Source organism: Apium graveolens, chromosome 6, assembly GCF_009905375.1.
Source record: "Apium graveolens cultivar Ventura chromosome 6, ASM990537v1, whole genome shotgun sequence".
In the NCBI taxonomy this organism is placed as follows: Eukaryota; Viridiplantae; Streptophyta; class Magnoliopsida; order Apiales; family Apiaceae; genus Apium; species Apium graveolens.
In genome coordinates this window covers 241,804,368-241,819,310 of record NC_133652.1, presented here as the reverse complement: position 1 = coordinate 241,819,310, position 14,943 = coordinate 241,804,368, and positions in this window count along the sequence as shown.

Genomic DNA, 14,943 nt, shown 5'->3' with positions numbered 1-14,943 from the left:
TCGATATCTCCATTCATCAAGTCTTCAAATTGGCTTGTCGATATCTTTGAGTTCTCTAGTAGCTTTTCCCGACTTGTCGATAAGTCATTCTGGAGTTCTATAATGACTTCTCTATACCACTTAATCTGTGACTTGTAGAGATCTTGACTTATAATATTTTTCTCAAAACAGATTTATTCAACTCCAAGCTTCTTTATAATTCTTCTGAGGCATAATCTTCTTGATCTTCTTCTAGATATAATTCTTAGGCTTGACACTATTTACAGAAAAAGACTCCAGTCTGCCCTTGAACATTTTTACAGACTTAAGTGATATAATACAAAATGTAAACTTATATTACAATACAACTTACTTAGGGTTGTCAATTTGAATTAGTCTTATTATTGTACATGCATGTCTTGCACAACATTACAGCCATCTTATCGATTGACTTTTAGTTTATCGATATGTATATTAGCAGTTGAAATAATAATGTCTTGATCGATACTTGAAAATAGATATACCGTTGATACTAAAATTGAAAACTTTTACATGAAAATAATGTATATTAAAAGGTTGTACTTGAAAGCAATTTGGAGACCATAGTTGAAATATTTTGTATCTATTATAATTTAACTTGTTACAGTGTATGTATCTAAATACTATGTAGTTGTATGAGATAATAGTTGAAGTTTTTTGTACTCTATAGAAAGAAATATTTATTAAGTGGTGTATAATCTGCTAAAAAAAATAAGCAACAACAGCAATCGTGTGCGTGCTGTGAATAAAAGAAGCATGTATAAAAACAGTGATAGAACAAATTAAATGAAAGGAACGAGGAGTTAAGGAACGAAATCGAGTCCAGTGCATGACTGTCTCCTTAAAACATATTAGTCATCACCGTATCTATGAACGAATCGCCTTCCAGGATAAAACGGATTACATTGTAGCAGTGCGTCACTTTTAGCGAGTTTGAATTATCACCAGTGGAGGACATAGGTGAAAGACGAAGAGAATAGGGGTGGAGATGTGAGCGGTTGTATTTGATACGAAACCCTAATACCTATAATATTATATTTGTAGACTCTTAATTACTTGTGCGCTACACTTTATAATTAATTAAAATAGGTTAATTAATGTTAGCTAATCAAATAATTTATAATTATATTAAATTAATATTTCATCAAATAAATTCAAATAATTCTTCAAAAATAAATTAATTATTTAATAGTGTAAATCCGGTGGAAGATAAATTTAGAAAAATTAGACTGTGATATTTGGGCCAATTTTCTGTTATATTCGTGTATGCACGTCGTTCATGTGGACAAGATGTACGGGCAAGTCCAAAGGCTTTGCAAGCCTCAGATTACCCCTCGAAATCCCACAATTCGCACCTCGGCCACCCCCTACATCCCCGCGTAAGTGATAATGCAATACATAGCTGACACAACAAGTGAACAATATAAATATGTGTTACTATATAAAGCTATGGAAATCTTTTTTCCATTTCGAGTTACGTACAAATTTTTCACTTAAAGGACCATCTTTGGACAATCATATCTTCTTCATCCCTCAATTAATTTAAGTAATGCAAAGTGTCTTGGGAAACTCTCTCGAAGGAGAACACACTCCAAGTATCACTAGTTGCGCACACGCAACTTCCACTCCTCATATTTCCAGCTCAAAATGACTTAAAATATGGGGCTAATCCCACATTTTCTAACATAGAGTACAAAGAATCATACATAAAATGTTAAGATAATTAAGGTTATTGCAAATGATAATTTCACATTTTATTAACTTAGCCTAAAAATGGTCAAGTGAACTATATCATACAAACCTCTAGTGTATTTCCTATTAACTAGTTTGATGATAAGCATAATAAAGTTCATGGTATGTAATAGTTCATTTTTGTTCTTCAGGCACAATGATATATACAATTTTGAAAGCGTACTTGAAATTATTGTCTACATGACCAGATGTTTAATTAACAGAATGTTAAAAGAAAGTGAGAGCATACTCTTCATGACAGTACATTCACAAGGGACAACATCAAAATGTGTTGAAATCAAAAATATATGTTATGACATCAAAGTCTATTTTGCTTATAGTAACTCATGAACACATGACATTATATTTGAAGGAAGCTATGAAATCAAAATATATGAAGTATGACAATATATTGTACATAAAGCTATTTTTGCTTGACAATATGTTATGCGGAAAAAGCTATTGTCTCTTGATAGTATGTTATGCGGAAAAAGTTACTGTCACTCGCCAGTATATTTTCCGGGCAAAACTACTATCGCAATCATAAGGCCATGATTATTTTCATAAGAAAAGAGTCCAACTGGATATGATATTTCAAGTAAAAGGACCCAATAGTCTAAGTCACATGTATAAATGACTACTTTAGAATAAATATTTAAGCTTAACTAAATCACTGAACTAAAATTTTTAAATATTTAAGCTTAACTAAATCAGTACTATTCGAGTAACCAGTAAATTTTATTGATTCTCGTAGACATAATTATTGATTTATCGCCGAAATATATCAAATATGATATTCATACTGATGGTCGGAAGATTTAGAAAAATATAGTGAAGTTATATTTTATAAAGAGTTTATCAATTAACGGGAAAAATTCAATTAAAAATAGAGAGAATTAGGTGGAGTTGTGTGTGGTAGGATATAATTAAATTGGGTGTGGTGCAGTTTGTAATTTGTATTTTAATTTAGTTTATATTGGAGTAAGAGTATATATATACACACACAGAGTTCTACTTGTTATCAATCTTGTACGATAAAGACATTGTTATATATATATATATTGAATATATAACTACTTCACAAAAACATTGTTAATTCTTAAATCACATAAGCATATGAGAATTAACAATTAAATTAGGAGAAGGGTTTGAGAAAACAAACAGAGATTGGATTTAATCTCGAGTCCAGAAAACTGTCTCCTTAAAGCAGTTTCGCCCCGCACCATCCGTGTTTAGCGACCTGCTTCCCAGGATAAAACGAGATACTAGTATAATCGATAGATCGAATATACTCTCAGCGAACTTGAACTGAGCCCGAGAACTATCACCGGAATATTGGAAAAATTTAATACTAAAGAGACCGAGAATGAAAGAGATGACTCTTATTTCCTCGACTTAATAAAACTGGTGCCCTAAGACTCTATTTATAAAGAGAGGCTTGAAAGGACTTGTTTTTCTTTTCGATGTGGTACATGGTATTTATAAGAAAAACTAAGGAATAGGTTTGTGCTACTCTCGATGTGGTACAAAACCACTTTTCATATTAAAAGGTAAAACTTTGGAACATCAGTTCTCATTCACCTTTTACTCATTTTGAGCGTGTTAATATGCGTTGGAATCCCCTCGAAGAGAAGAATACGTTCCAATAAATACACACCACTAACACATAATGTGTCTCACTCATATAGAGTCTCAAAATGATTCACAACTTAGTCTAAAATACTAAGTTTGTCCAACAATCCCCCACAAATGAGATTGATGGTCCAGTAGCACGCACCACATAGACACCACATAGACAGACAGACGCGGAGCTTGACTTGGTGATAGTTCCGGCGGTCGGATATAGCATACGATAGGTAGAGAATGCTCCTTGAACCTTCGCTCGAATAAGTATATCGACTTTACTGGTAGACAGTATGACGCGATATCCTTGAACTGTTCGACCGTTTGTGTAAACGATGACATACTCATCACTATATCTTTCCTGACTCATTCAGTTCTCATGATTATGTCCATTTTGGCCCTGGAACATCGTCCTGGTTCTGCAAGAGTTTCTAAAGAATTGTGCCTCGCAATTCTCCTTTGAAGCGGCCATACTTCTCTCTTACATAGGTGATCTTTATCTTATAGAGTAACCCGCGTTTACTTAACCGAATATTATGTATTCAAACTTGAAATCCCTGTATTCGTCAAAGATCATTAAAAGCATAAAGCTTAGCCTCGTACCTTACGGGTCTCACTGTTTCATCATCATAGAAATAGGCCAGGGGTTACCCCCACAGTGATTTGGTCATCATGATTTAGTTGTCCCATTGAACCAAGTTCTTGGGATCTCCAGTCAGCAAGGTTGGGTGTCCACCATGACGCCGTTAAGCAATAGGCAAGGCCCATTCCTCTCAATGATTTGACAACTATCTCTCGGTCTAACTAGATTCCCTTGACTTAAACAGATTCGCTCAGTTTAACCATCTGGTTAGTGGATCCAAACATTATCATTTAACTTTACATAGTCAATCATGATAATTCTCGTTGAGAATAGTTGTTTAATGGTATTATGTCCTCATCATAGATGTGAGACATACCATTTCATACACAATAATGTGATCTCCCAATTTGCATATTGATTACACGATATATGCATATTGAAGACACATTTTCCTTGTCATTTAGGAATATCCTTACAAAGTGGCTACTCGGCCTTTTAACTGCATTTATTTTATGCACCAGACTCGTATTCCATCATGAATCGAGCTAAGTTTAGGATTTCCATGACACGACTGCTAAGTGTGAAATGTATTCTCGAATGACTTTTAAGTTCTTAAAGTCAAATATCTAATTTACATACTATATTCACATAGTACAATTAGATATCTTTCGTATTGAAGTCCAAGCTCACGAGCACATATCATACACCTTAAATCTCATTGCAATCACTTCCAAGTGACCAATTTCCATTGTACTCGTGCATCTACCCAGTTTACCAACTGTGTAGCCTATGTCTAATTTTGTACAATTTTAAAAAGTACAACAGACTTGCAATCCTTCTTGAGAGATCCTTGTTCATCTACGCTTGGATATATATAAATCCATTCCAGCTATGACAACTTTAGCTTCGTTGACCTCTTCAAAATTCACATCACCAACATGTGACATGTATCATCTAAAACTTTGAAAGTCACGAAGATTGTAATCTTCAAATCAAAACTTTTCAATCTCATCAAGATTTTCAGAGATGATCCTCTTGTCATTACTTCTCGTAATGATCAGATCACTCACATGCAATCAATTATGACTTGCATATCATGTGTAAATAACACATGCACACTTGTCAATTCTCTGATTTTGAATCAGTTTGACATCTCATATTGACATATTTCATATTTATGAAATAACTTTACTAGTTATTACTTAAGGCTTCACTTGTTATTGATATTACCAGCTTTTAGCGTCCCAAAAAACCAGCAATTTCAGTTTGCATCATTACCGAGTTTAAGCGTCCTTAAACTGGCAATCCTTATTCACATAGCAACCAATATTGAGCGTCCTCAAAATGGCAACCATGTCATTTATTTGAAGCCATTGCTTATCATAGCAATATCAAATTTAATATGCCATTATTTCGTGTCAATGTTGTTTCACTCAACATGATCACCGAAAATACAGATTTTCTACTCTTGCTTTATCTAGAGCAACCCTCGGGTTCATGTAAATAGATATTTCTCCAAATATCTATTTAGAAAGACCATCTCAATGTTCATTGATGCACTTTTAAATTTCACTATACGATAATTTTAGTATCATCTTAATGAACCTTATTCTCAAAACTCGAGAATATTTCATAAATTATATAAGGTCATCACTTTCGACTGTAATATTTTTTTGTATCAGTCTGACCTTATACTTCCTTCAGACCCAGATATATTTTCCCAATTTAAAAATTCATCTGGGTCCTAATGCTTCTATCTCGTAAGAAGATCTATATATTTTTTTTTTAAACAAGATTCTGTCAAACAGAACCACTCTCTCTATTTCTTAATGCTAGAAAATCTTGATTTATTGACTCTCAGTAATAGTCAAATTTTCTCTTGATATATTCACTTATCAAGAAATTATACGTGAAGCGCATTGCTTCTATTAAATTTACGAGTTCACCTTCAAGCAAATTATCAAGACATTCGGGACTAGCAATTATCCAAGTCTTTTGCTCTCTGCAGGTTCATCCTCACATTCATCCAATAACTCGTAAGTTCATTTAGATGACTTTTAATTACAGATCTACTAGGATCTACTAGCTTATCGCATAAGCATTCCTAAACTCTGTAATAGTATTCTTACGAATCTCAAAAATTAGATTCATATATCGGATATTATTAGACTCAACCATTGTCTATGTATCCATCCAAAATATCTCAATTGATTTTGGATCTCATGCTACCAACAGAGGTATTGGTATCAAGTTTCGAGATACCCCCACATTTCAATTATTTTCAAGAATGTTTCATTACATTCCACTATTCATAGAAAATTCAATAATTTTCTATTTTAGATACCCCCACAATTTTAATATTTTACAGAATGTCAGAAAATATTCCAAAACTAATAGGAAATTTAATTATTTCCTTCTGTGGTATCATGTTTAAGGAACGATTAGCCCTTCGTAACTAATATCCTCAAATTCAGTGATAGTCTGAGCTGATCACAATCGTTTTGCATCTCTCTCAAAGCGCAACTCAAGTCTGCATCTACTCCATTTATATAATGCGAGTAAGGTGCAACGACCTCATGAATATTCACGTTGCAAACAGAATTTGCCCGGTGATTATTCATCATCAAATTTATTCACAACCATCTTAATTATCTGTATTAAGTTGGATTTACCCTTGAGTTTATAGAGCACACATCTCTCTATTTAGCTTCAATATTGACTCGACTACGAGTACGAGTGACAAATGTTTTACTATCAAACTAGACAGTAAACACGTATCGTGTCACTACCTCTCATCTGAGCAGGTTTTACGTTATTCATTAAAACCTATAAGATTTTAATATCATGTTAAAAGAACTTCCCGTAGTTCTTATCATTAAAAATTCAATTACCGAATTTCTCGAAAATATTTACATGGTTCACACGAACCTACATTTATGGCTCACCTACTGGTACAACCAGAAAAGGCCCAAGGAAGAACATAAATCTTCAATAAACCCACATTCAGTGATCCTTGATCAACTGATGCGTTAGGGTTAACAACTTTTCGGATTCTCTCCGAAGTTCAGCATAAATACTGATATCAATATTCGCCGTATTAAGTATCACATGGATCACTATAATAGGCTCGTGTGTCACTGCCGCAGCAGACCGACACCAACACGTGAAATTACTATTTAACTGGAGGAAAAATCCAACCAGAAAAATATAATTTATGTGCCGACCCATAACCTGTACTCCAGGCCCATTAGGTTTTTTAATGTGGAGAATCCTGAGCAATTGTAAATCTGGTTCACTTCAGCTGCCCACCTCGTCACATTATTTAACAACAAACATGTTACTGCATTCTATCCAGTATTACAAGTTTGTGATATAACTCCATTATTAAAGATTAAACAATAATAATTGATGTCTTATCATCACTCAACAATGATTAAAAAATTAATCACCAAATAATCAAGTTCCATCATGAAGGGTCACATTTATGTAGCCATATCATTTAATTGCATAGCAATATCATGTTATGAACTTGCAAACATGCATGTAAACTATAGCATATATGATTCTTGTATCAGTGTACTAATAATTCCAAAATCAATTCAGAATTAAGAAATCAATCACCATGTTAACAAAACATAATAAGCTATCCATTAATAGCAAAAACATGGACGAATTATAAATTTGGGTTTAATCTACCAATTTATAATGATCAACCCGAAAGAGATGTCACCAAATATGTCCACTTGAATATAAGTTGATCATAAATCAATAACCATTAAAGCATCAATAGCCTTATAAGAAACCAATTATCCAACAACTTTGTGCTTACTTTTGCCTCGTACCTGTTATGCTTAAACAAAGCATCACTTAAAATCAAATTTATATTAATTTCAAGCACATGGCAACAAGTGATCAAAGAAATTAACGCACTAAATTTAATTTAATTAATGAGGCAAATAATGGCCACTCATATACCCATAAATAAATCCAATTTAAACAATCAAATTGATTTTTGCGTCTACTCACAAGAAAGTATGAAAATTGAAGAAAACTGCTTTAAGATTGTTATCAATCTTGTACGATAAAGACATTGTTATATATATATATATATTGAATATATAACTACTTCACAAAAACATTGTTAATTCTTAAATCACATAAGCATATGAGAATTAACAATTAAATTAGGAGAAGGGTTTGAGAAAACAAACAGAGATTGGATTTAATCTCGAGTCCAGAAAACTGTCTCCTTAAAGCAGTTTCGCCCCGCACCATCCGTGTTTAGCGACCTGCTTCCCAGGATAAAACGAGATACTAGTATAATCGATAGATCGAATATACTCTCAGCGAACTTGAACTGAGCCCGAGAACTATCACCGAAATATTGGAAAAATTTAATACTAAAGAGACCGAGAATGAAAGAGATGACTCTTATTTCCTCGACTTAATAAAACTGGTGCCCTAAGACTCTATTTATAAAGAGAGGCTTGAAAGGACTTGTTTTTCTTTTCGATGTGGTACATGGTATTTATAAGAAAAACTAAGGAATAGGTTTGTGCTACTCTCGATGTGGTACAAAACCACTTTTCATATTAAAAGGTAAAACTTTGGAACATCAGTTCTCATTCACCTTTTACTCATTTTGAGCGTGTTAATATGCGTTGGAATCCCCTCGAAGAGAAGAATACGTTCCAATAAATACACACCACTAACACATAATGTGTCTCACTCATATAGAGTCTCAAAATGATTCACAACTTAGTCTAAAATACTAAGTTTGTCCAACACTACTTCACCAAGAACAATTAATATAAAAAAATAATAAGAATGCTATCATAATATTTTTTTTACATAAACAAATAATTTGTTAAGATTAGAGTCACAATATTTAATAATAATTAAGTTTGAAATATCGAATTTAATGTAGAATCTCATCTAAAATTAAATATCAAATATAAAATAGAATCCAGTATAAAAATCAGTATAGAATTTCCATATAATTTGTAATAATGAAAATAAATGTAGTAATGTCTATTTGATCATATTTTTGTGTTGGATTCTATTTTTATTCATAAAACCCATTTTGGATGTGAAAATTAGAATATAAATACGGTTATATGTCAAATTCTATGGTGTATTTTATTATTTTTTATATAATAGTGTTTTTCGTGGAGCAATGACCTTATATATATAATCATTGATAAATCTAATTATCAACTGAAATTGTTATTGGTCTGTAAAATTATATGAAGATTTATATTTCTTAAATTTATGGACAAAAATTAATATATTTATATAAAGAAGAAGACGGGAGAAATGATATGACGCCTCTTATATCGTCTCATCCTATTTTTCTTAAAATTTGAATTATTGTGTACAAGAAATCTCAATTATTTTATATTCTGCTAAACTTTCTCCTCAAGTCGAAATGTAAACATCAAGTCTCCATTAATTAAAGAAATTTTCTAATTTTCTTAAATTTTGAATTACTGAGTTGAAAAAATCTCAATTATATTATATTCTTCTAAACTTTATCATCAAGTCAAAATGTAAACACTTTTTTTGTCACAATTATATTATATTCTTTTTTTGTCAAAATGTAAACACTTAAATTAAAGAAATTTTTCATATTTCTCGTACAATTTCTCTTCATGTTAAAATGTAAACGGCAAGTCAACATTGATTAAAGAAAATCATCATAATTCTCCTAAAATTTCTCTTCAAGTCAAAATATTACGGCAAGTTCCCAATAATTAAAAAAATTCGACATATTCCCCTCTTTCCATTTAGTTAAATTTGTAAATTTACTATATATACACGTAAGAATAATACATTTGATTTTATCATGTCAAAGTGTCACTTATTTATACGTTCTTTGTTTAATATGTGTGTATCTTCTTTATATAATATAATAAAATATTTTTACTTTATTTGTATATTTTTAATTTTTTATATTGGTCTACGGTGATGCCGGGCGATGGCTTTCGGTGTTAAGTCGTTAACAACAACGCAATAGAGTGTGCATGTATGTTCATCTATGTACCAAAATTTCATGGCATCATAATACAGTTTTTTTTTATAAATAATTAACATGAAGCGCGATTTAGTTGATGATGTTTTACGATGACTTTCAACGTTATCAACAATGCAAATAGCGCCAGTATATTCATTTATTTATGTAGCAAAGTCCATGGCATAATATATCAAGATGAATTTATTCATACAATTATTTTCATAAATAATTTAGATTTAAGAAAACTAACCTAATACCCGTGCGATGCACGAATTGATTTAATATTATATAATTTTTTAAATTTTATTTTGCTTTGCGGATAAAAAACATGTATTTATTTATTGCGCGTATTTAATGTTAGAGTTTGATAAGCTGCGCTTGTGTTTCGTGTCTTGAATCTACCCTCACAAGATGGTTACGTATCTTGGCGATCAAGCCAAAACATAGTTCTTGGTGATATTTGCCCTCGAGGCTATGAGGGCGAGAGCTCACAAAGGACGGAGTGACTTTCATGTCCTTCAAGGACTAAGTCTAAAACGTCGTTCCAGGTAATGGTCTCGTGGCTTGTAAGATGCCTTCGCGGTTTTACGATGCTTAAAGTTGTCTTCCAAAACGTGATTTCATAATGTTGACGTATGGAGCTCTTGTCCAGAAAAACGTCCTGCTGAAGTTGAAGGGTAAGACCCTTTATATAGACGTTGAGAGTTTAGGAATTAGGGTAGAATTGGGTGAGTTGGTGGGCAAGTCTCATTTTTTTTATTGGAATTTGGAGTTTAGTTTCCTTCTGAATTTAGGTTGCTTGGAGGCTACTTCTTGTAGAAGTAGTTACTTTGTTTTAGTCCGAGCCTGCAAATTCAACTAATTATATGTAGTTCATTTTTATTTTTTATTTAAGATTGGATCAATAGTATTATTTTATTTAGTCTGACCCGGGTGAATATTATATATTATTTTGTTTAAATCAAAATTATTAGACATATTATAATTCTATCGTGAATATTATCTATTTATGAGAGTTTTTTTATTTTAAATATTACTATAATTACAGTGACCAACCCGACTACAAACCAAACTTTCATTATTTCGTATTTAATATACTAGTATAGATAGATATTATAAGGCCATCGCAAAACGCGGCTTAGTTGATTATATTTGAAAATATTGTGCGTAATGCAGGCAAACAATTACTGGTTTTGAAAATTATTAATTCAAATATCTCGATTAATTTTCCGAGAGGCCTACAAAACTGAAATTGTATCCTGACATGTAAGAAATTTGTCCTCTTGCAGAAAAATATGATTTACACAGGCTTAATCTAGCTCCAAGGTGTTGAACCATGAAGATGAAGGTGAGGAAACCAATACAAATGACAAAGACAGTTGAGAGTTTTGTGAGCAAGAAGCTTGAGTAGATTGCATCATTTATCGTTTGGCTTTAGCTTATACAGAAAAGGCCAAGCAAATGTGATGAGACAATCCGTAACAATGACCAGAATAAAATCTGGATTTAAAGTAAAGTTTGTTGACATTTATTGGTAGTAATTAACAATCGTAATTAGCAGTAGACAGAGCTCATAGAAGTGGGTTATACTTAGGATCTCCATTACTAATATTGCTACTTTTAGAGGGCCTTGTATATGTAATGTCCCATAAGATCCCTTGAGGAGGAGGAAGGGTCAAGCAGGGTATTTGCCTGAAAATCTCCAAGAAATTAGTTAAAGCAAAATCTTTGATCATCCACTCTTCATGTGGACAGACATGCTTATATAAAGTTAATCCTAAGAATTAAGCGAAAGAATTTTAGCACTAAAATTACTTGTTTAGTAAATAAAGCCACTTTAGATTAAATTATTTGAGGTCTTAGGTCTTAGTCATTTAAAAGACTTGGTGATATCATTAACAACAAAATCTTGAGACTGCTTTATATATGTGGCTGACCTGACTTCAAAAGATAGCCGCAGAAAGGTTTTTGTTAAAAATGGGCGTGTCACTCCCTGACAAAGCCACAATTGATGATGCGTGGTGGGATCTCTCAGTTCAATGGAAAATCAGGTTTTTTTCATGGTTTGTTGCGTTTAGTTAGCATCAAAAGTTGCATCCAGGGGACAATTTTATAGTTAGGGCTTATTATGCCCGCCTTTTTTTCGGGCGACAAATTTTTGAGTTTCAAGCTTCACTCGCCCCCTCCATCTTTCCTGGTAACAAGATCATGCTTGGAATCACTCAATTTCTGTTGTATTTGGAGAAATTAGTCAACTATTTGGCGTTATGTTGCTCATATTTTAACTTTAGCATATTTTAGGATTTTCGTATGAGTTAAGTTACACTAGCATCAACAAATTTTACAAATTTCGAGCATCGTCAACTTGACGCTAAATATAACATTACGCTAAATATAACATTACAAAAGAAATATGTAACTCAACAACTATACAATACATCATATTGAACAAACAATGACTGTTCATAATTGCATTTCATAGTACTTCCACTCATTGTTAATCCGCAGCTACATTCAACTACACTGGCAACTGTGGAACTAGAAAAACAATTATGTTTTGAAACAACATAACCAAACATGTTCATGACTAGTTACCGGAAAGGTGAGATGTACGCGGAAGTTACTTATGCAACAAAGGATCCATTCCTAGCTTTCCAGAACCATGTATAAATCATAAATTTAAAAACTGAACTGAACAGTCAACAGTCAGGCTTTAACATCTGTGAGTTTGTAATATCCAATATGAGTTAAAAAGAAATTAAGATTATGCACAGCATTACCAAAACTAAGCAAGAGCACAAAGAAACGTGATACCAATATTGTTTCCACAAATATAGTGCAATGTCCACCACTAGCAGTCTAAGCATGGATCTCAGACAAAAAAAATTATATATATATAATCCCACTTAAAAGGCAACCTTGTAGTGAGGTTGCATAAATAAATTGTAGACATACTAAACATGATCATTACCCCTGTTGAATTTGTAATTTGTGTGATGCCATATTCCAGTTAGTCGACTAAAATGATGTGGACTCAACCCAACAAAGAGGAAAAAATTAGGTCTGTGCATAAGAAGGAAGGCAAAAAGTAAAGAGAAGCGAAGAAAACTGGGGTTGTGTAGAAGAGGTTCATAGTGATAACCTATCAAGATGTACAACTTTTTGGTTCCCCACGTCATTTCTACTCTTCACAAGACTGAAAGGCCGCACTACTAATTAACCTTTTTACTTACCATGTATGAAACTAGCAGCAACATGTACTAGTGGCCTCCGCAATACTCTTATCCAACTGAGTATGCCATTATAATTTGACCTTGGAAGCTTCCAGGAATTAACTTCGAATTGGAAGTAAAATGTTTTGTCAACTGACTTTCCCCTAATACTAAGATTTCAAAGTTCAAACCCTAATAATTCCTTGAACAATACATCAAACCCAGAGTTAATGTGATCTATACTACTTTTGGAGCCAGTCTATAATTAATACTTTTGGACTCAACGTAGAAAATTAGACAGATGGTGATCCACTTATATTGTCTCCATCGAGAACTTGTAATCCTTCTTCAAGCCAACCTTAACGCACCAGCGCTGAATTTCTGGCAATGCACCGTTGAATTCATGTTGAACCAATATTCAATGCTACAACTAAAGGCGCAAACAAGCCAAACTATTATGGGCCGTTATCCCTCAGCCGAATGTAATCAACTCAAAAAAATCAAGCTCAAGCTTTTCGGGTATTTAATCAAGCGTTCGTAAGGCTCGCAAGCCTAATTAAATTTAAATTAAAAGGCCAGGCCTCCGCACCCTAACATAGGTCTGTTACTGCATGTCAGGCCCGAATTCCAACACCTTAAACTTTTAAAAAAGTTGATCCCCTGATATTCACTGAAACTGTATTGTACGTCCCATTACACTCTTGCAACCAATGAATTTTGTTTAATGAACTCAATTAAGTATTCCAAGAATGGAAGACTTATTTGCTGAAGAAATTACAAACAAAGACTATTACCGGACAAATCTATTTTACACGGTGATTGATGCTCATATTGTGGAGTTAAACGGTCGATTTAACGAGGTAAATACTGACTTGCTTCACTCCAACCCCTTCTCTGCTTTCGATATTTTAAAAAAAAAAAATCAAATTTGCCATGTTTTATCCGTCCAAGTTTTCTTCAACGGACCTTATGTTGCTTGAAAATCAACTTCAAAACTATTTTGTGGATGTGAAGGATCAAATCGATTTTTTTTAATTTATGGAATTGGTGACCTGGCTCAAAAAATGGATGAAACCAAAGTACAATATTGTGTATCCATTGATATATTCTCAAATAAAGTTGGCATTAATCTTGCATGTTACAACCTTATATTCTCGGATAAAGTTGACATTAATCTTGCATGTTGCAACCGCCACGGTTAAACTAGCCTTTTCTGCTACGAAGATAGTAAAAATATCGCTACGCAATCGAATGGGGATGAATGATTGCTTACTAACCTATATTGAGAAGGATATGTTTGAAAGCGTATCAACAGGGTACATATTAAACCAATTCCAAGAAATGAAGACAAGGTGAATTTCACTTTAGTAAAAGGGGGCGTTTGGATTCATGGTGGAATGAGAATCGGAAATGGGAATGGGGGTTAATGGGAATGGGAATGAAATAAAAATCCAAAAGATATGATGCGTTCCCATCAAGAGAGAATGGAGTTCTCATTCTCCACCACTAAATTGATAATCCAAATACTAACACTTGGATTTAAGGTTCTGATTTCGGTTAACCGGAAACATTAACCATTAACCGAACACCCCCATTATCTGTACGACTCGTATGAGTTGAGTGTAGTAAGTTGTACTAATCTATACTGCTAGAACTAATTTTGGTACGACTCGTATGAGTTGAGCGTGTAAGGTGTAATATTCTGTTTGTAGTAATATGTTTGAAGCTTATTTTGCTAATTTGTCTGTTTGGACTTTGGAGTA